Here is a 21280-nt window from a genome sequence, read left to right on the forward strand (position 1 = left end):
TAAGAGGCCAGGGGCCAGCGCTGTCTGGAGACACTTACGGGTCACGTGGCCAGCGTGACATCGCTGCTCTGGCGAGCCAGAGCCGCACACGGAAACGCCGTTTACCTTCCCGCTGGTAAGCGGTCCCTATTTATCTACTTGCACCCGGAGGTGCTTTCGAACTGCTAGGTTGGCAGGCGCTGGGACCGAGCAACGGGAGCGCACCCCGCCGCAGGGATTCGAACCGCCGACCTTTCGATCGGCAAGTCCTAGGTGCTGAGGCTTTAACCCACAGCGCCACCTGCGTCCCAGTCAAAGGGGCCTACTCCCAGGTAAATGGGGTTAGGATTACAACCTAACACTGCAGTTATATGCATTTAATTGTGAATAAAGACCTCAGTGGAGCTTGCTTCTGAGTAAATATGTATCTTGTTGCATGTCTTTTTCCATACAAAATCTTAATAGCCAGCACTGAGAGAGTCCAGAGTAACTAAAAAATAAGATAAAAATTAATAATGTGCTGTGAGTGTAACTTGGCCCTGTTAGTGGTTTTATTTTATTGACTGTGTAAAATTTACAGTGTAAATGTTGTTTAATCTGATTCTTCCTCATAATGCTTTATTTTACCAGTTGACACTTTTAATTCTGAAGGTCCTAATTTATTTATTGGGAGCGTGCTTGTGTTGAATTAACAGAATGAAATAACCATTCCCTATCCCTGTGACTCCCGATCTTATTGCTGACCTCTCAAACTTTTAAGACAATCTCCTTCACACTGTAATCCGAACGCACGCGCGCAGTAATGTGCGTTTAGACGAATTCAAAAAGAAAAAGGAGGCTTATTTTTATGCTAATCAAGTCTCTGTTTGTGTAGAAGCTGAGCAGTGCCTATTTGTTTTTTTAATACGGGAGGGGCATCTAAGCGATTTCAAAAATGTGCCATGAAAATCATCTTTTCTTTTCAAAGTGAAGAATTTCCTTTAGCCTCACCCGCAGCTCATGCCCAAACCCCTTTCCGGAGAGTAAAAACTTAAAAGGAGTGCAAACTCGGAGGAATTTCTCTTACGACGACACCACGGTCGGAAGAGGGCGGGACGAGCCAAAGTCACTCGCAAGAGTAAACAGATTTAATTTATTGCGACCCGTTTGCAATATCCGCGATCTTTTTCGGAGCATGGGGCTTTAAATGTATGCTCTGTGCTTGGAAGCGGTGCACGAACTCCTCGATCTGGAGCTAAAACACAACGAAGCACAGCCAAGCTGGATTCCCCACCCCCGCCTTTCTCTTTCATTGTCTCTGGGCGTATTTATCGTTGGGGCTAATTAAAAAAAAAACACAAGTCATGTACATATGAGTGCGTGTGTAATATATATGCATGTATAACAACCCTCGCATAAATTTCCCAGTCAACACGTATTTCCTTCCCAGACCCTATGATCCTCTATTGATTCCCGTTAAAATGCTTTTCTTTTTCTTTGCCCCCCCTGCTGATCGAATTTCAGCGCAGCCAGGATATGCAACTAACCTTCCGGCACAACTGACTCGGAGAGATCAAAAGGCAGGCTTGCATTCATTAAAATGTAGCACAGCCTAGGCAAGTTTTAGTGGAAGGTCTCCTTTTGCATTGCAATTAACGTGGCATAAACGGGAGGTGGATTTTTAAATCTTGATATACAGGGCGGGGGGGGGGGGAGAAGAACAAAAGACACAGCTCTTTTTTACACAAGGATGACGTCAGTTTGATTTTACTGACAACTCTTGATGTATGTGGAGCAATTGCACACAGCTCCCCCCCTCTTTTTTCTGTTTCCTTTCTTTTTTTTTGCTGGCACTTTGCAGGAGAAACAATTATGTTAACTGTCCAAAACATTCGTCCTTGCAGATCTCGGGGCTTAAGCACTTAACTTCCAACTCCTAGTTAGTTCGCAAGCAGGTCTGCAATGGTTATTTCCGGTATGATCTTTATTAGGGCGGAAAACAAGCAGCAGAGGGAGGGAACGGGAACAGCTAATAGGCACAAAGCAGAGAGGAGGCTTCAACCTAGGAATGTTGTTCATTACAGCAGCCCAGGAGAGGACACAGTAAGAGAAAATAGTCCCTGCTTCTCAGGCTCCCACAAAGTGGTTTGTTTCCCCGCTTTTGGGGCTGCAGAGCGGTGGGGCTGCTTTGGAGTGGGGCAGCTTTCAACTGTAGGCGACGGAAAGTAGTTGGGCACTGAATTCTGCAGCTCCTCTAAAGTCTGGAGCATGTAAGTTAATGGTGCAAGGATCCACTGATCCTGTGACTGCGTGTGATTCTGCCTCAGTCACTCTCTGGGCTGCAGTAGAAAAATAGATTGAACCAGAGGAACAGTCCGGCTGCGTGCAAAATCCGGACTGGATTTCCGTAGCACGTAGAACGCAGGCAGGAACGGAGCGCCTTACTCTCCCCCGGGCAAAGAGAGAAAGAGAAAAGAGATCAAGGAAATTCTCTCCTCTTCTCACGAACATTGAAGGAGACTGAGATAAAGTCTTGGCTTAACTTTTTTTTTTTTTAAGCAGCTTCATACAACTAGATCAAAATCAGTGAAGTGCAAATTTACAACATGTTGAAAAAAGGAGTGGACCTTTCCCCCTTAAGCAAATCTTCCAGCATGATTCCATGTTTTGTCGAGGGTGAGTTCGGTCTGGCCGAGGGCGGGAGGGTGAATCCTTCACAGCCGCCTCAGTTAAGTCCCTCCCCGCAGATAGCCGCTTTGCCAAAAGTTGCTAAAGCAAGGCGTGCATTATTCCCCCCCCCCCCTTATGCAACAGGAGCAGGCAGAAGTGCTAAGCGATTTAAAGGGATTAGCTGGTTTGCTCTCTGGATTTTAACTGGTTTGATCGATTAATTAACCAGTTGTATTTGCACACTTAAACACTTCAAAGAAGGCGCTTGTTGAGGATCCTTAGTGAAGCTTAAGATCTGATGCTACCACACATCATTTATATAAAAGAAAGCTGATTTACACAAACCATTGTAAATGTGTTTCCTTTGCTTACCAGAAGTACCTTGGGGAGTCCCAAATGAGCCTGTTCTACAACCCAGACTAAGGAATTTGCTGATTAACTGGTATGCTTTTTCAATCTCACACATGTCTCTACTCAGAAGAAAGACTCATTGAGTTCAGTGGTGCTCTCTCTCAGGTAAATAGGTGTTGGGTTACAGACTTTAATCTGTACTTAATCGGGGCAATTGATCAAACAACATGTCTTCCCTTATTTTTATCCAATTCAATAAAAAAGCATAACTTTTTTTTAAAAAAAAGATCTGAGTGCAGAGCCACAAATCTGCCTGGGGAATGTTTGTGCATAGACCCTTCCACACCGACATTCTTAGCAGTATTCCAAATCGTCTATTTGGAAAGGAGAGGAGCCTGGATTCCAGACCCTTCCCAGGCAAGTGCTGTCAAAGCTGGCGATGCTGGCAGTCTTTTCAGGGTTGTTCACCCAGACCTAATCCAGCACAGATCACTGCCCAGGGCATTTTTCAGCTGGAACTCAGTTCTTGAACCTCTCAGGTGGGAGCCATTGCCATTACAGTGGTACCTCGGGTTACATACGCTTCGGGTTACATACACTTCAGGTAGACTCCGCTAACCCAGAAATAGTGCTTCAGGTTAAGAACTTTGCTTCAGGATGAGAACAGAAATCGTGCTCTGGCGGCGCAGCAGCAGCAGGAGGCCCCATTAGCTAAAGTGGTACTTCAGGTTAAGAACAGTTTCAGGTTAAGCAAGGACCTCCGGAACGAATTAAGTACTTAACCCGAGGTACCACTGTAAAATAGAACAAGGGAGGCCCAACTTCTACCACCAAACTGCCACATTGTTCTGCCATCTGTATTTGGAAACCTGTCCCGCTCCTGATGACATCACCAGGAAGGCTCAAACACCTCTCCCAGGCCCAACTCCTCTGTGTAGCCCAAAACTCATGAGCTCAGCTTCTTTCCTCATCCAAACTGCATTGGTGGCAGCTGCAAATGGAAGGCCTCTTTGTGAGGCCTACATTCTTCCATGAATCCATGGGTGCTGAAATGTCAGGCCCACCATACAACAAAGGCCCTGATGCTGGTGCTGTTGTACATAATGCAGATGATGGTCAAGAGGTTTTTGTAACTAACATACTGTTGTGTGCAACCCAGCAAAGAGCCCTGGGACAAACAATTTCCTAGGCACTCAACGTCCTCATCTACACACACACACAGGGTAAGCAGCAAACCTCTTGTTTTATTCATTCATTTATTAGATTTCTATAGTGCCCTTCATTTGAAGATTGGAGGGCAGCTCACAGAATAAAATACAGGATAAAAACAAGTAAATAAGTACAACGAAACAGCAAAGCAGTAACACCCCCCTTCCTACAGACACATTTAAAAGGCTCTCATTGGGGCTTAATGTGGGGGTGGAGGGGGAACCAAAACTCTTGTTTGTAGTTCTGGATTCCAGGGGAAGGGGCTGAGTGGGAAATTCCACAATCTTTTTATGACTCTCTGGTTTCTTAAAAAATAAAATAATATACAACATGTCTCTAATCTTATAGCAATAACTATCCAATCTGTTCAACTACCTGAATGTCAAACTTTACATGATGTGCTAGAACCATGTCACTAGCTCTCTTGCCAAATTTTTTATTTTGCTTGAAGCAGCCACTGGGGGAAGGAGTGTACCTATTGCCCACCTCAGCCATCAGGGTTTCTGGCTGTAGACTTGCTCTCCTGACACATCAAAGGTGAAATATTACTTCTAAATAATTGCTAATACAGAAATTGCCTCAAGGTGTTAAATTCAGCATGGTGTTGTTTTTTCAGGGCACATTAAAACTTGCCTTGTGGCTTTTACATGGTGACACAATATGTTTCCCATCCTTGTGATTTAAATGATCCTAAAGCTAAAATAAACTTAAGGCCTATTATATCTGTTTCTTTAGCCATGGACAGCTATTCTTCTACATGATCTGACGATTATGTTCCTTGCCCAGTTTTCTGCTCTTTTTACCATCGAACAGCCTGGAGCTCCATGAATCATAAGCAACAGCAATTCAGGTAAGGGCATTCACAACCAATTATTTCAGGGAATCTGTTTGACCTATATTTATGTACAACAGACACAAAGAGTCGTGCACAATTTAAGTGTCTCTAACAAATTATCCCTACCCTTTATCCATGCGTGTATAAAAAGCTATCTTTGTCCATATTTGCAGTGCAGGAGGTGAGACACACAACTTTTATACAACGCTGACACAATCTTTTCTTTTATTGATTTCGCAAGAATACTTAAGAATGGGAGTTTGCGAGGAAGTGAGATCCATGGAAGGTTCTCCTTTGCAGGATGTAATGTGGTCCTCTTTGTGGGTTGCCTGATTTGATTGTCATGCATGCAGTCTCTTTACTCCCTGTGCAAGCATTTTTGTGCATTTTTAAACATTTGGAAGCCATTTCAAGAGCACTTCCAGGAAGCAGGATATAAGCTGGTGGGGCAGGGGAAGAGTATAGGGAATCAATGTGGTATGTAAGTTCTCTGGAACTGCAGATAATTGTGGCATCTTGGCAAAGGCACAGCACCAGCACCTGGCATGGTGGGGCAGAGGGTTGCCATATTTTGAAGAGCCAAAAAGAGGGCACATTTGCCAACTTTAACTATGGATCGCTATGACAACTCTACCTATTAAAAAGAGGACGTGTCCTGGAAAAGAGGACATATGGCAACTCTAGCGAGGCTGGGGACCCACCTCACCTGATGCCAGCCTCCTCTTTAAATAAATAAATAAGCAAGTCTTGCTTTTGTAATGTCCCAGCACTATAAAAACAAGCGCTAGACCAGGCAGCGACCACTATCTTTTCCCCAATGGTTCGGCGCCAAGCAAAGACATTTTTGTTTTCTCGGGCGTTTTAGGAAGCACAAGTGATTGGATGTGTTTACCCAACGTTTTCAATATATTTCTGTATTTTTATTACCGCGTTTGTTGTAAATCATTGTCACGCTTTTTTGCTGTGGGAAGTGAGTCATAAATTAAATAAGCCTAACCCAACATAGGAGCATGAGAAATTGCCTTGTATGGAGTCAGTCCAAGACCACTGCTCCATTGAGCCACAGCTAGCACGAAGATTGGACCTGGGGACTTTCTGCATGCAAAGCAGATGGTCCGACACTGACTACAGCCCTTTAGAGTTGTTGCCAGACAGTGTGGACAATAGATGGACCAAATGGTTCCTAAAGGCATAGACACATAGATCCTACCTAATATAACCTTTTGGTTCCATCCTCCATGTACTGATTGGGGACAATGCCTACAGGAATTGGGTTTAAGAAAGAGGATATTAGTGGTGCTGGCTGCAATTGCCTTGCCCTGTAGTGCTTCTCTTTTCAATGCTGGGCCGAGAGAGTGCAGCTGGAGCTGTGCTGCTGCCTGCCTCCTTTGCTGCCTGCCACTGCCCAGTGTCATCCGTACTCTGGTAAGCTTGGCGGGGAGAAGTACTGGAAGGAACATTGCTCAGGGCCTTGTCAACCTGGTGCCAGCCCTGTCCCAGCAAAGGAGATGGAACAAAACCCTAATGAATGCAATTGTCGCATTTGATCTACAAGAAGGATTCATAGTTCCTGCATAGAAGTCATTTCTGTGTGGATTTTTTTTTTAAATCCTACAAAGTGCTTTTGAGACTACAGCTGAAATGCAGCTTGAGCACAGGTTTAAGGGCCATTTCACACATTACACAGAGACAGATCTGGGAACGATGTCAAGTGTACACTCAGAGAGAAGAAGCCAGTAATGACTGATATATATGTGTTTCCAAATTTTTGTTTGGCGCATTCACATCCTGCAGTTTTAAAGCATACACAAACCCTTTTAGGTGTATCCCTAAAAATGTAATGTGTAAAGTGGCCATAACATTGTATCCACTGGGCCACACTAGTTCTTGACTTGTAAATGCAAGAGTTTGTTATTTATTACGCTTGGCCTGGAATCAAGTGATTTCGTGGTTAAGAGGAATCTTTCCGTACCAGTACCAGACTGCCAAATTCCCAGTTCACTGCCATAACTTGTTTCAGGATAGCAATAACCTCTTGCAAGCTGGGCACACACAAAAGACAGGAGTTTGTTATAAATAAATAAATAAATAAATAAATAAATAAATAAATAAATAAATGCCATTTGCAAGCATGATGGACAGAAGAGGAGTTTGGATTTGATATCCCACTTTATCACTACCCAAAGGGGTCTCAAATCTCCTTTCCCTTCCTCCCCCACAACAAACACTCTGTGAGATGAGTGAGGCTGAGAGACTTCATAGAAATGTGACTGGCCCAAGGTCACCCAGCAGCTGCATGTGGAGGAGCGGAGACGCGAAGCCGGTTCCCCAGATTACGAGACTACCGCTCTTAACCACTACACCACACTGGCTCTCAAAGCACACCATCAGGCATAGAAGGCTGCCTTCCTTTTAAGAACTCTCACTCTGTACTGTGCCCCTATTGTTCACTTAACTCAGAACAAATGTATAGCTATCAAGTATTGGGAAATATTCTAAAGCAGCAGTAGTTGCACATTGTCATGTTGCAGATCAGGGGTTGTGATTTGCTTTGCCTTTTTTGAGTGAATCACCACATTGCCTTACTTACTGCTGCTATGTGGGAAGCCACTTTAAAGTGGAACCTGGTTGTACAATCCAGTGCAGCTGTAAAAGTGTCTCCAGGCCAAAAAGGGGTGGGGTGGGTAAAGCATTGCTAAGGATCGAATAGGCACTTTCTATTTGTTCTTCTGTCAATCAATATACTACTATTTAGGCTACCAATTTACCTGGGAGTCAGCAAACTCTGAGGGACTTACCTGTGAGTGCAATACATAGAGTTGTGCTCCCGGGTTTCCTTGGACATCCTCTTCGCAATGCTGTTTCACTAACATGCTGGCAGCTAGTCAGTTCTGGCATTAAGTACTATGGCTTTGCATACATCAGCCTTTGCTGCAACTCTACAGAGACATAAATAACTTCAAAGAAACAGGCTGTTGTACTAGCAGCCAAATTGTTAAGCATTGTCAATGCTTGCTTTTTCATCATGCTGATTTACGCTGCGAGATGTGAATTTCCTTATTTAAATTTTCTCTTTAGGTGTCATATTGGGTTAATTGTAAAACAATTGGATATGTACAGAACTGTAACACTTGGAGCATCCATTGATTTCTGGAATGATATATGTACATAACAACTATTGTGGGGTTGTGTTTCTCGGGATGAGTAAATCCCTGGCTTTGAGTAAAAATTTAGGGTGCCCATAGGTGAGCTTTAATGTACATGTCAGTTTGGATTGGTAGTGTAATTCTTTATAGACCTGGAACATGATTGGTTGTTAAAGGCTCTCCTTGTACCTGAGTTGTTTTAGAAAAAGCATAGCTTTATATTGAGCTAACGTCATGCTGTTAAGAATCAGTACCAATGTAAACATTGAGAATGATGGCTTTATGTTGGCCGTTATGTCACACAGTATTTCATGGTGGTTGAAATCCCTTCATTTTTATCCAGGTTGCTTTGGTTTTGTCAGCCTACCAGCTAAGAATGAAAGATGTGCAGTTCTCAAAACAAAATGAAACTACTATTTCAAATACAGAAGTGATAACATATTTCTCTCTCCCCCACTGTGTGCGCACATGCGCATGTGCGCAAGAAAAAAACCACCCAGTAATACCACTTAATAATTCCTGTTAATGCAATGCAGAAAGTATATGCTATTTCACTTAGCTACTATGTTATTTGAATGTGTGCCAGAATATATCAGACGAAGCAAATAAATTACAGAGGCAGGGGTGAAAGAGTAAAAATATGGAGTTAAAAGATATAGAAGTAGACATGGTGGACATGTAATATGATCAGAAGATTGGGAACACAATATAACTTTTAAGTATCCATCTTTATTTCTGGTATTGTTTCTTTTTAGCCAAAAAGCTTATTTGTAAATTCATTTTAAAACATCCTGAACCTGCATTCATCTTTCTTTCTTCCTTCCTTCCTTCCTTCCTTCCTTCCTTCCTTCCTTCCTTCCTTTTTCTTTTCTTTTTTTTGCAAAGTGGTGTAGCATCACTTGCAAAATTTGAAATGCCCCAAGTGAAGTTCATGCTCATCTTCCATATCCTAATTGACCATGAATATTTACAAAAGCTTCTAATGCCAATCCAAGAAATGACTGATACACAATTAAGGCTGCCATTTTGTTTAGGAAGCCACCTTATGCTAAATCAGACCCTTGGTCCATCTAGCTCAGCATTGTCTACACCAGGAGTAGCTATTGCGGTACCCTTCAGATATTGCACTCTAAATGGGCCTTAATAGTAGCTATTCATGCCAGATGTATGAATTGGGGCCATTACAGTTGATTAATTTTTTAAGTCAATCGACTTAAAAATGCAAAGATCTCTCTTTGAAATCAATGGGACTTGAATGTGTATAATTTTAGCTAGCTTGTGCCCAGCGTTTATGTGTCAAAAGGGCCATCTCTCTCCCTCTCTCTCCTGTATCACACTTGGATAGCACTAGGCCCCAGAGACAAGTAAGTACTGTTTTCAGTAAAGCTCTCCCAGAATCAGAATCTTTAAAATGCTTTTGCACACAATACAGCAATATTGTGCTTCCTGTAGACTTTAGCACTTTTGAGATTTTTAGCATTTTGGTACTAAGTGTTAAATCAAGCATATCCATAATTAAATAGTACATTGAAAAATACATTTAGCTAGCAGAACATTATTTCAAAGTATTGTAACTATTTGCATAAGTGCAAATCTTTTTATTTCTATAGTGTGAAGAATAATAGGAGCTTTGTGATCCAAAGTCTTCTCTCTGATCTCAACGGCCAAACTTAATGCAAGGGAACAAAGGTTAAAAAAATGTTATTACTTTTCTTGCAGAACCTTTTTTAGATAGATAGCTAAGTTCTCACTGAGGTGGCAAACCTTATGGATCTGGGCTACAGCACTTCTCAGTTCAGATGTGGGCTCACATTATTGACAACGTGAGTGGAGCAATCCAAGAGGACAGACGGAGGTAGAGCCAAAGGCAGATGAACCATTTCTCATATTCCGGTTTTTTGTTTTTGAAACAGTTTCCCTTACATTAAAGAAAACAAGCTCTGTCACCTCCAAGGCTGGTGTAGTTTGTCCCCCCATCTATCCCATTCCAAGAGTGTGTCAGGCAAATGGGAAGTTGGTAGCTCTTAAGGTCCACAACCCTGTTCCCAACGTTCCCTAGGGATCTCCTATTCTGAGGATGAGCTTCTCTTTCTCCCCTCAAGTGGGGAATTTGGTGGTTCTGTGGCCCCACTGGTGCCCTCCAAGAGACCACAGGCCTGCAACTTTAATCTGTAAGCCCTCATCTGCTCTCTAAAATGAAAATTAAAGGAGCTTTGTCATCCAAAATCTTCATTTTGACTTTACTACTTCAGTGAGCACTGGCGGAGGAAGAGGAGTGCGGGGGGAGCACACCGCCCCCAGCAGTGCAATCCCAGTGGGGTGCCAATGCGGCTGCCCCCCGCCTGCGCTGGGTGCCCTGCCCCCAGGATGCGTGCCCTGCCCCTGCGGGCGGCACGCCCCGCCTCCAGGATGCGTGCCAGCCTTGCCCTTGCCTGCTCTCTGCCCCCCTGGTGCCGGAGCATGAAGCTCCATCACTGTCATTGAGAACTAGATCTTAGTGCAACAAAGTTTTCATCTTGGCTTACTTTAATTGGGCTTGCCCAATTAACAGAGTAACAGCAGCTTTGTGTGGCCTACGTTTTCCAATGTGTTGTACTTCAGCAACGCCATTGCTTTGCTGAATGTACTGCAAATCCCAAGAAACCTGGCAAAATCAAGTTGAAGCAGTTCCCATGTTTTTTGGTTTTTTAAAAAGTGTGAGATACATCTTCTGCATTCCCAGCATCTTTTAAGTTGAACAATCAACACTCACTCCTTAGATTACCACATGTCTCATTGGCCTCTGCTGTATTATAGTAGGAACACTGGTGTTGTATTTTCACATGATAAACTCTTTTCCCACAGTTTCTCCAGTGTAATAAGGGTGAAACAGGCATTTCATTAACATAAGACAGTCACCTCCCCATTCCCCGCTTGATATAAACAGTACACACAGTGGTGGGTTTTTTCTTTCTTTCTCTCTGGTAATAATAATTTTACACATTTTTATAACGCCTTTCATCCCAAAGGATCCCAAATCATTTTGCAAGCTATTTGCAAGAATCGCTTTATCCACTAGTGAAATGAGACCAACTCTGCGGGACAACATACAATCTGTTTAGCAGCAGCACAACAGTGATACACAGAAAGTGAAGATTGCTCTGTCCATTTGGAGAGCAAAAGAGAAGATTTCAGACTAAGTGACAGAATGCCATTATTCAGACTTGGGAAATTTCACCCCAGTCTTCTAAAGGCCGTAGCAACAACAATGCCACCGGGAATCCAAATGACGACATATCAGTGCATTTAATGCCCCTCTTTCTGTTCATGGGCGAATTCCAGTAATGGCTTATTGTAATTTCTTTAAATCATAGAATCATAACGTTGAAAGGGACCCCCATGTGAGCTCGATTAAAAAATATATGCTGATGTTAAATAATAATCTTATAATTATTCACATAACATCAAATCTGCTTTACTGTTCATCAGCAGGGATCTGATCAGCAGAGAATATCCCATAAGTTGATAGAGATGCATTAGTAACACCATTAGGGGGAGCTGAGCTGTTTATTGTAATACATTCACTTTCTTCCCCAAAATGCCATTTCATATATTATAAATACTGTAAAGTAAAACATATATGCTAGAAATATGATGAGTAGGACTCTCTTCCAAGTAAACATGTTTCAGCTCAGGTTCCACATTTAATGCAAATATTATAGCCACAATTTATGGTTTATAATCACACCAACTGGGTGTGATGCAGAACACACATGTCACACAAATCCTCCCCATAGGATTTATGGACTGGGATCAAGGAATGCCATGCAGGTGAAGCAGAGAACTATGTGGACAGACAGAGCTTTGTTATTTTTAGGCTGACATTTTCCATTGCTAAAGAGACAAGCTGATCTGTTTTGAAAATGGCTTATCTCTTTTGCATCATTTCCTAATATATGGAAAACTGTATAATAGTGAACTAGTTTCTCTTATGATACTTAGTAGTATTCTGGGCAGAAATAAAAGCATTTGTAATAACTTGTTTACTGGAATTAACTGCACAGAAACAGTTCCTGTATTTCAGATGTGTGTGGGGTTTGTTTATTCTTTATATTTTCTATTTTTACAAAAACTTTATATTTAAAAATACGCAGTTCTGCATTGACCGATAACTACCACCTTTGGGCCAATACACAGCTTGGTGAAGCACAGTGGATACTCAATAAGATAAGTACAAAGTAAAGTTTTGTAGGAAAAGATAATTTTACTATTTAAAATATTTCTGCTTAATGGTAATGGGAACTTTGTTTCTAAGGTTACTCGGTGAAATGTGAAATACAGTGGGACCTCGGTTTATGAACTTAATTTGTTCCGGAAGTCTATTCTTAAACCAAAACCGTTCTTAAACTGAGGTGCGCTTTCTCTAATGAGGCCTCCCGCTGCCGGTACCCTTCCACCATTCGGATTCCGTTCTTAGACTGAGATAAAGTTCCCAAACCAAGACACTCTTTCTGATTTTGCGGAATTTGTAAACCAAATTGTTCTTAAACCAGACTGTTCTTAAACCAAGGTACCACTGCAGTAAGATGAGAGTGTCTTCAATTCAGAATGTCTTTAGTCACCACAACCACTGTGTCTCTGCCATACAAATGGGATACAGCAAAGAGCTTGCAGACATGGCTTAAGCCAGACTTCCTCCCCTCCATCACCACCATTTCAGAAATTAAGTACAACATGGTGATGCCTTCTATTAAAAGAACTTGGTATGCAAACCAGTTTTGTACCATTTCTACTGATAAATGTTTTGGAGTGTAAGAAGAGGGCAGGATGGTACCAACAGTGCTGCCGATCATAGAACCAAAAAATCACAGAACTGTAGAACTGGAAGAGACCCTGAGGACCATCTAGTCCAACCCCCTGTAATACAGGAATATGCAGGCACACACACAAAAATATACACACAGCTTGTGGTTTCTATGTGGTGGAATAAATCATTGCTAAGTACTGAGTAGGCACTTTCTGTTTGTTCTTCATTACATTTGTCAATAAAGATACTACTGTTCAGACTACCCACTTACTTGGGAGTAAGCTTCAGCACACTCTGTGGGACTTACCTTTGAGTAGAATGAGGATTAAGGCATTGTGTCCTAGGCTTTGCAGAAAATGTGGCTTAAGTAACTCCTGTAAGGAATACTGGTTTGCATCCAATAGAACTTCTCCTTCCATTCGACCTCCTCATCTGTTCAGGTTCTGCTGGTTCTTCTAACCCTCTGGGGCTGATTTGTGGGGTGCAGGGGGAGAAGAGGGAGACAAAGTTCTGTCGCACAGATGTCCTTGTGCAACTTAATTGGACACAACCCACCACAACAGTCCACCATAACTGCTAACTAACAGGGGTGCCAACTTGAATTAAAAAATCAATCACAAAATATGGCGCGCACACAGCATTTGAATGGCAGTGCCCATTAACTTTGGGGGTCCCCCTCAAATATTTTATGGGGAGGGGGCAAAGGAACCTTGGCCCCTAGGGGTTGGCTCCTATGCTAGCTAACCATAGTTTTCATTCTAACCAACATTAGAAATAGGTTTGTAAACCTGTAAGAGCAACCAAGCTAGCATTAATCACAAAGAGCATCATTGCAGATGTACTGCTAGGTAAGGAGACAATGGAAGAGAGAGGGAGAATCTATATTTATAAAAGAAGGAGGGAATGGGACTGTGTGACTCCATACACCACCAGCAATCTACCAACTATGGTTAAGAGAACAGCAGCAGTTACACCTGTTTCGGGCACCTCTGTATGTGAGGACCACAGTCATAGTTAAATATTGCCACATTGCACTTTTCAGAAAGCAAAAGAGTTTTAGAAGCTTTGCCCCCAAATTTTGTTGATAGCACCATTCATTGCTAGGATAAGAGTACTAATTTTCACTGCAGTTGCTCCCCTCCTTGAACTGTTTTTACCAGGGATGTATATTGCATCCAACAGCTGCCAATTTTACAATGGCAAGAGACAATCATATCAACATCTCCCTCCCCACTTGACTCCTAAAGAGAATTTTTTTAAGCAGTTTATCAGCCCACAGTTATGACCATTCTGTACCTCATAGGATGTATTGTATTTAAATATTAATGTTTGTGTAGTTATTAGAATATTTGAGGATCTGTACAGAGGCCTTGTAAAGTTAAATATAGCGTGTCATTTTTGGAATACAGAGAATAACTTTTGGGGGGAGAGGAAAGTGTTTTCAGTCTATGCTTGCAGATAAGATTCCACATCATACTGTTAATGACATGTAAACATTTGTTATTTATGAATTGCACATTTCTTCAAAGGAACTCTAAGTATGATCACCTCATTTTACCCTCACAACCACTCTGTGATGTAGGTCGGGCTGGCAGAGTATGGCTGACTCAAGTTCTTCCATGGAGATTCATGGCCAAATGACAATTTCAACTTGGGTCTCTCCAATGTTATTCCAGCACTTTAACAGAGGCAACATGGTAGCCTCCAGATGTTGCTCATCTACACCTCCCCTTATCCCAGACAATTGATTGTGCTAGCTGTGGCTAATGGAGGTTGTGGTTGAACAGCATAGCAAGGAGACCCCATTGGCTATTCCTGCTGCAACCCCATCTCACCCTGGGTCTTGTATCTCTGTGGTACAAGTATGTATTGGGTAGTATCCAATTAAACACTTCTATTCAAGATATTTTAGCTGCACAATGGAACCATAACAGATTTAGGGGGTACATGGGGATAGGAGAGGGCAGGGAAGTTTCAACTAAAAGACCTTGACCTAGCAGAAGTGTTCAGTTGGGTACTGCCTGTTTTTATTAGCTGCACTAAGAAGTCAAAAATGGGAAAGCTGCCATAATAGAAGTAAATATAATATTTCTCTTAATCCATAGACCCTCAGGACAAATCTGCAAGCTTTGCTTGCTTCTGGGGCAAATTTAAGCATAAAACCCCCCAAAGCTGCATTGTCAACAAACTACCAACTGGTGAGTTTGATGCCAATACCAGGAAAGGACCTAGAACAGATAGTTAAACAGTTTCTGTGAGCACTTAGAAAAGGAAGCTGTGATTACTAAGACCTAGCATGGATTTCTCAAAAACAAAATCATGCCAGACAAATCTAATTTATTCTTTTGATAGTTACAAGCTGGGTGGATCAGGCTTTTGACAAAATGCCCCATTATATTCTTGTGGAGAAGCTGGTAAAATGTGGACTGGACAAGATAACTTTTAGGTGGGTTTGTAGCTGGTTGACTGACCAAAAGAGTGCTCACTAATTGCTCTTCTCATCCTGGGGAAAAAGAAACAAATGGGGTGCCACAGGGCTTTTGTCCTGGGCCTATTGTGGTTCAATATCTTTATAAACGACTTAGATAAAGGTATTGAGGGGATGCTCATCACATTTGCAGATGACACCAAACTGGGATAGGCAGCGAATGCCAAGGAAGACAGAATCGGAATTCAAGGTTCTACACAAAGGCAGGAAGAACCAGCTGCACAAATATAAGATAGGAGACACTGGGTTTGCCAGTAGTACGTGTGCAAAGGACTTAGGGGTATTAGTAGACCACAAGCTTAACATGATTCAACAGTGTGATGCTATTTTAGGCCACATAAGCAGAAGTATAGAAGGAAAGTAATAGTACCACTCTACTCTGACTTGGTCAAACCACACCTGGAGTCTTGTGTCCAGTTCTGGGCACTGCAATTTAGGAAGAAAGTTGACAAGCTGGAACATGTGCAGAGGAGGGCAACCAAGATGATAAAGGGTCTGGAAACCAAGCCTGATGAAGAACGGTTGAGGGAGTTGGGTAGCCTGGATAAGAAGAGACTGAGAAGAGATATGATAACTATCTTCAGATATCTAAAGGGCTGTCACATGGAAGATGGAGCAAGCTTGTTTTCTTCTGCTCCAGAGGGTAGGACCAAAACCAAGGGCTTCAAGTTACAAGAAGGGAGATTCTGACTAAAGAACAGGAATAACTTTCTGATTGTAAGAGCTGCTTGACAGTGGAATTTACTCCCTTGGAAGGCTGTGGACTCCTTCATTGGAGGTTTTTAAGCAGAGTTTGGATGGCCATCTGTCTTGAATGCTTTAGTTGGGATTCCTGCATTGCAGGGGACTGGAGTAGATGACCCTCAAAGTACCTTCCAACTCTACAATTCTGTGACTCTAAGGCACAATATTGTTGGCTCTAACATAATTGTAAACTGTGCAATCCATGCATAGCCAACAATTTCCCTCATCAGCCAAGTGGACAGGCAGAGAATCAGGGTGTGCTCTGTATAACATTGAGTGGTCAGCAGTTTTCAAGAAAAGTGACTGGAAAATTAGCCCTGGAGAAATGCCCTGAAGATCATAACCAATTTTAATGTGGTTTTTACAAACACACATTTTAAGACAAATAGTAGATAAATGTTTCTGTTCATTAATTTATTTTAATTTATTAAGAGTGGAAGACATACACAACTGGACAAATGTGTTACGGAACTACTACTGCACTTATTTCAGGGCAATTTTGCCTGATAAGTTAGGAGAGTGATTAATCAATGCTATGAAGTTTTGGCTTGGATTACTGAATGTGTTGGCTTTATTATCCCTTGAAGCAAGTTCCAGCTTTCAGTTTGATTTGCACATTTGTGTTATGTCACCATTCATTTTTAATTACACCCTGACTTCTGAGAATGAGGTCCATATTTAGAGCTAAGGCCCAATATACAGGTTGGGGGCAAGGCACTAAGACCCCGGGGGGGGGGCATTTACAAATCCCTGGAGAGTGAAAAAGAAGGTTAGTTTGCATATTCTGGACAGCTCCTTCATGTGTTCAGTAATCAAACAGGACTCCAGTGACAGGAGAGTTTGGGGTGTGCAGTAAGGTCATTTTAGACTCTGAGCTAAATGGTCTTGCAGAGGGTCTGTTTTAGATGGCAATGTGTATTCAAAATAGCCAGCCCTATTGCAGTTGGAGGTCTTCTTGCTCATTCTGTTCGTTGGGGCCTAAAGTCCTGCCCTGACAGCACCACTGATCCTCACACACATCCTGGAATGTTCTAGAAGACCTAGCAAAGAGGGGTACCAAGCAGGAACTTCATGTAAAAACTTCCCCCCTTCCGAAGGTAGAATACAGTACTTGAAAATCACTGCCAATATCATACATTCTACTATTTCAGTGATCTTCCTCAGGTCTCTCTTTAAAGTTTACCCACTCAATAACCTTCACAAGTATCTTACAAAATGTGCAACTGGCCTCTTTTCTGTTTACTGCTGTAATCTGTGTTTAATACTTAATAACACCTTATAATAACCATAAACTCCCAGTCTGTTTGCATAGCCCATGCATTGTCTTTCAGTGAACTTTGAGAGTGCAAGTTTGTTGAAGGAAAAACATTTGTTTATTAGGTATCAGGCTATGATGTTATTATGTATCTGCTGAAGGTGTCTGAAATAATAAGGGTTCTGATCACAGATTGGGGCCCTGGGTGCTTCTAATATATATATAATAAAATATATATAATAAAAAAATGTATATTTGTCCTGGCTTTTTAGGAGAAGAAAATGACTCGCAGAAATGTGCACAAAGGACCTGTAGAAAACTTGTTTACTGCTTTTGCACGAAAATAAGCTAGCTCTGCACTTTCTCAACTTGTTATGCTCACGATTCATACAATCACACACCACATTTTGATGCTTTGTTAACTGGAAGGTTAGAATTTCATAGACAGAAATAATAGGACCAGCAAATGCCGCTTCACAGCTTCCTTCATTACTGCCATAAAGTCTTTGGTCCCTGGGGGAGGACTTGTACACCATTACACCTCATCCCATAGTTGCTATGCTAATGGTTACAGATGCGTCTAGAATGCTAGCTACATGCTTCCCTTCCAAACAGTGCAGAGGGCTTATGCTCTATACAAGCAGGGTTCTTTGTAGTTCTCCTGTTACATAGTGACAGTATTAAGGTAAAGGTAAAGATACCCCTGCCCGTACAGGCCAGTCTTGACAGACTCTGGGGTTGTGCGCCCATCTCACTCAAGAGGCCAGGGGCCAGCGCTGTCCGGAGACACTTCCGGGTCACGTGGCCAGCGTGACATCGCTGCTCTGGCGAGCCAGAGCCGCACACGGAAACGCCGTTTACCTTCCCGCTGGTAAGCGGTCCCTATTTATCTACTTGCACCCGGAGGTGCTTTCGAACTGCTAGGTTGGCAGGCGCTGGGACCGAGCAGCAGGAGCGCACCCCGCCGCAGGGATTCGAACTGCCGACCTTTCGATCGGCAAGTCCTAGGCGCTGAGGCTTTAACCCACAGCGCCACCTGCGTCCCCAGAGTGACAGTATTGCATAGCTTTTAAATCAAGTATATTTTACTAGACTCCCCTAAATTACTGGGTTCAGTAGGTGTTAGAATTAAAATAAGGCTCAGAGTGTTTAAAGTGCTAGCCCTGTGTGTATTTAAGTTGTGTATTTGATGCTTCTAATCCTCCGGAATCAGCATGTGTCAATAGCTAATTAAGCCAAACTGGTGCTTCCTGTGATGTGTCAAAAGCTAATTAAGCCAGGAATAGCCTTCTCTGTGAGGTGATAGCCTGGGGGGAATGACCCGTTCAGACAACAGTGGATCAAAGGAATTTGCCAGAGACTGCAAATGGTTGGGGCCCCTCCTCAACAGATAAAGTGAGAAGTAGTGTGGGCTGAAGTCAGAGGAGGATTGGGCAGAATTTTTAGCAGTTAGGAAGTGGGGCTTCTGTGACTGGGTTTTTGTGTGTGTGCGTGTGTCTGTATGTTAAATTATACATTTACAGTGGTACCTCAGGTTACATACGCTTCAGGTTACAGACTCCACTAACCCAGAAATAGTGCTTCAGGTTAAGAACTTTGCTTCAGGATGAGAACAGAAATTGTGCTCCGGCGACGTGGCAGCAGTGGGAGGCCCCATTAGTTAAAGTGGTGCTTCAGGTTAAGAACAGTTTCAGGTTAAGTACGGACCTCCGGAACGAATTAAGTACTTAACCTGAAGTACCACTGTATATCCCAACTTTTCCCCAAGGAGCTCAAGGAGACATACATGGATCTTCTCCTCCTCATTTTATCCTCGCAATTCCACAGTGAAGTAGGTTTTGCTGAAAGGCCGTGACTGGCTCAGGGTCACCCAGTGAGCTTCATGGCTGAGTGGGGATTTGAACCCTGATCTTCCATTTTCTAGTCCAGCTACTACACCACAATGCCTGTCTGCAATTCCCAATTATTGGCAGAAGCAGAATATGCAAATATATGCAAATATTCCTAATTTATTCAGCTTTTCTCGGCTAATGATAATTTTATTGTTGTTTTAAGCAAGAACCCACATTTTCATGATGCAACTGAGAGGGCTATCAAGCGAAATGAAGCCTGTCCTTAGCATAAATTGGCCGTATAGTCGTACCTTGGTTGTTGAATGCCTTGGTACTCGTACGTTTTGTCTCCCGAACGCCGCAAACCTGGAAGTGAGTGTTCCAGTTTGCGAACGTTCTTTGGAACCCAAAGGTCCAATGGGGCTTCCGCAGCTTCCAACTGAGTGCAGGAAATTCCTGAAGCCAATTGGAAGCACCTTGGTTGTCAAACATCTTCAGAAGTCAAACGGACTTCTGGAACGGATTTCGTTCGAGAACCAAGGTACGACTGTACTTTGAAGTATCTACCCAATGCCACACAAAATACACACAGATCTAAGAGTCTACAGAACCTGTGACTTTTAAAATTCTTGCTTACCAGTTAATTCCATCTGTTTGCTGGGAGGGAGGTAACATCAAGATGGCAAGTAGTGGATTGGAGCAAGCAAATGGCAGGCATGAGACTTTGGGTGATAAAACAATATTCAGCTATGAACAATCCCAAATTCCTGATTAAGTCTGAGGTTTCGCAGTTAGTGGGGAATGAAATACTATGCATGAATATATGCATTATACTCTTTGATAATAATTGCTTACCTCACATGGGTGTCACGAGAATTAATTTACAAGTTAATATTTGTAAAACACTTTGAAGATAAAAAGGCCTCTATAAATATGTATTATTGGTATTTATTGTTATTAATAAGCTACATTTATTCAAACATGTCAAAGCTGCTAATCCATGCAAAGTTCGGGGCTACAAAAATGCTGGTTTTGAGTTAACAAAAGTGGAAGCAGCCAATTCAATCACTCTTTATCTGCTGAAAAAATGGTTTTCTGTCTTTACTAGTTGGCTCTTTCTGAAATGATCAAACAGAAGTTAACAATTATAAAGTCCTTTGGAATGAAAATTAGAATGGGAAATGTGCAGCGTGAGCCTAAATATCTTTACTTATTAAGACATATGCTAAGTCCCACTACCTTCAGTGCTCCCTTCTCCCAGGCACAAGGGCATAGGCATGGGCGTAGCCAGGATTGGGCAGGGGGCAGAATCTCAGTTTGCTATGTATTTTTATTGATTTTTATTGATTTGGGGGGGCAGCTGCCCCTCCCTGCCCCCCCACCCACTGTGGCCTTAATCTCCAGGTATTTCTTTTGCTACTTATGATCATCAGCACATTAGGATATCAACTGAAAGTGCATTTGCACACAAGCTTATTAAATTGTACAATATAAAGTTGTCACTATCCACAGCCATGTGTAAAGGTTCCACACAGCTGCTGACATGCCAGTGGTGTATCTGTGTATTTTATATCACATAGACAGCACATTATATCCTAAAAGGTATCCTTAGCCCAATTTCAAAGGATGTCTTAAGGCAGGAGTCAGGCACCTCAGGCCCAGGAGCTGAATGCAGCCCCCCAAACCTTTCCAATTGGCCCTCAAGGACTCTCTGCAGAACACGCAGCCTCCCTCACCCACGCCTGCTTCAAACACCCATTGAGCGTTTTTGCCTGGACATATGGGAACACTACCCCTGCCCTAAGGTCACAAGAGAAAATGATAGATAAAAATGTCACCTTCTGTCATACCCTTGCAGTATCATAACAGAAGTATCGCTATAACTGGGGGCACTGTATATCCCCAAAATAGCAAGGAGCACAAAACACTCTGGTGATCTGCTCCTTTTGTGTGAAAAGCTTCTGCCTCAAAGCATAAAAGGAACTTCCACACCTAGAATATTATAT

General features: G+C 42.4%; 1 long non-coding RNA gene across 1 annotated transcript; it reads left to right on the top strand.

The window, feature by feature from the left end:
- Positions 1 to 1506: 1506 nt before the first annotated feature.
- Positions 1507 to 12357, top strand: LOC310842273. Its single transcript, XR_014563053.1, has 5 exons — positions 1507 to 2228; positions 3004 to 3144; positions 4924 to 5038; positions 9780 to 9858; positions 12303 to 12357. It is a non-coding gene; the product is annotated as an uncharacterized lncRNA (long non-coding RNA).
- Positions 12358 to 21280: the final 8923 nt, after the last annotated feature.

The sequence above is a fragment of the Podarcis gaigeae genome (assembly GCF_964106915.1).
Source record: "Podarcis gaigeae genome assembly, chromosome: 3".
Taxonomy (NCBI): Eukaryota; Metazoa; Chordata; class Lepidosauria; order Squamata; family Lacertidae; genus Podarcis; species Podarcis gaigeae.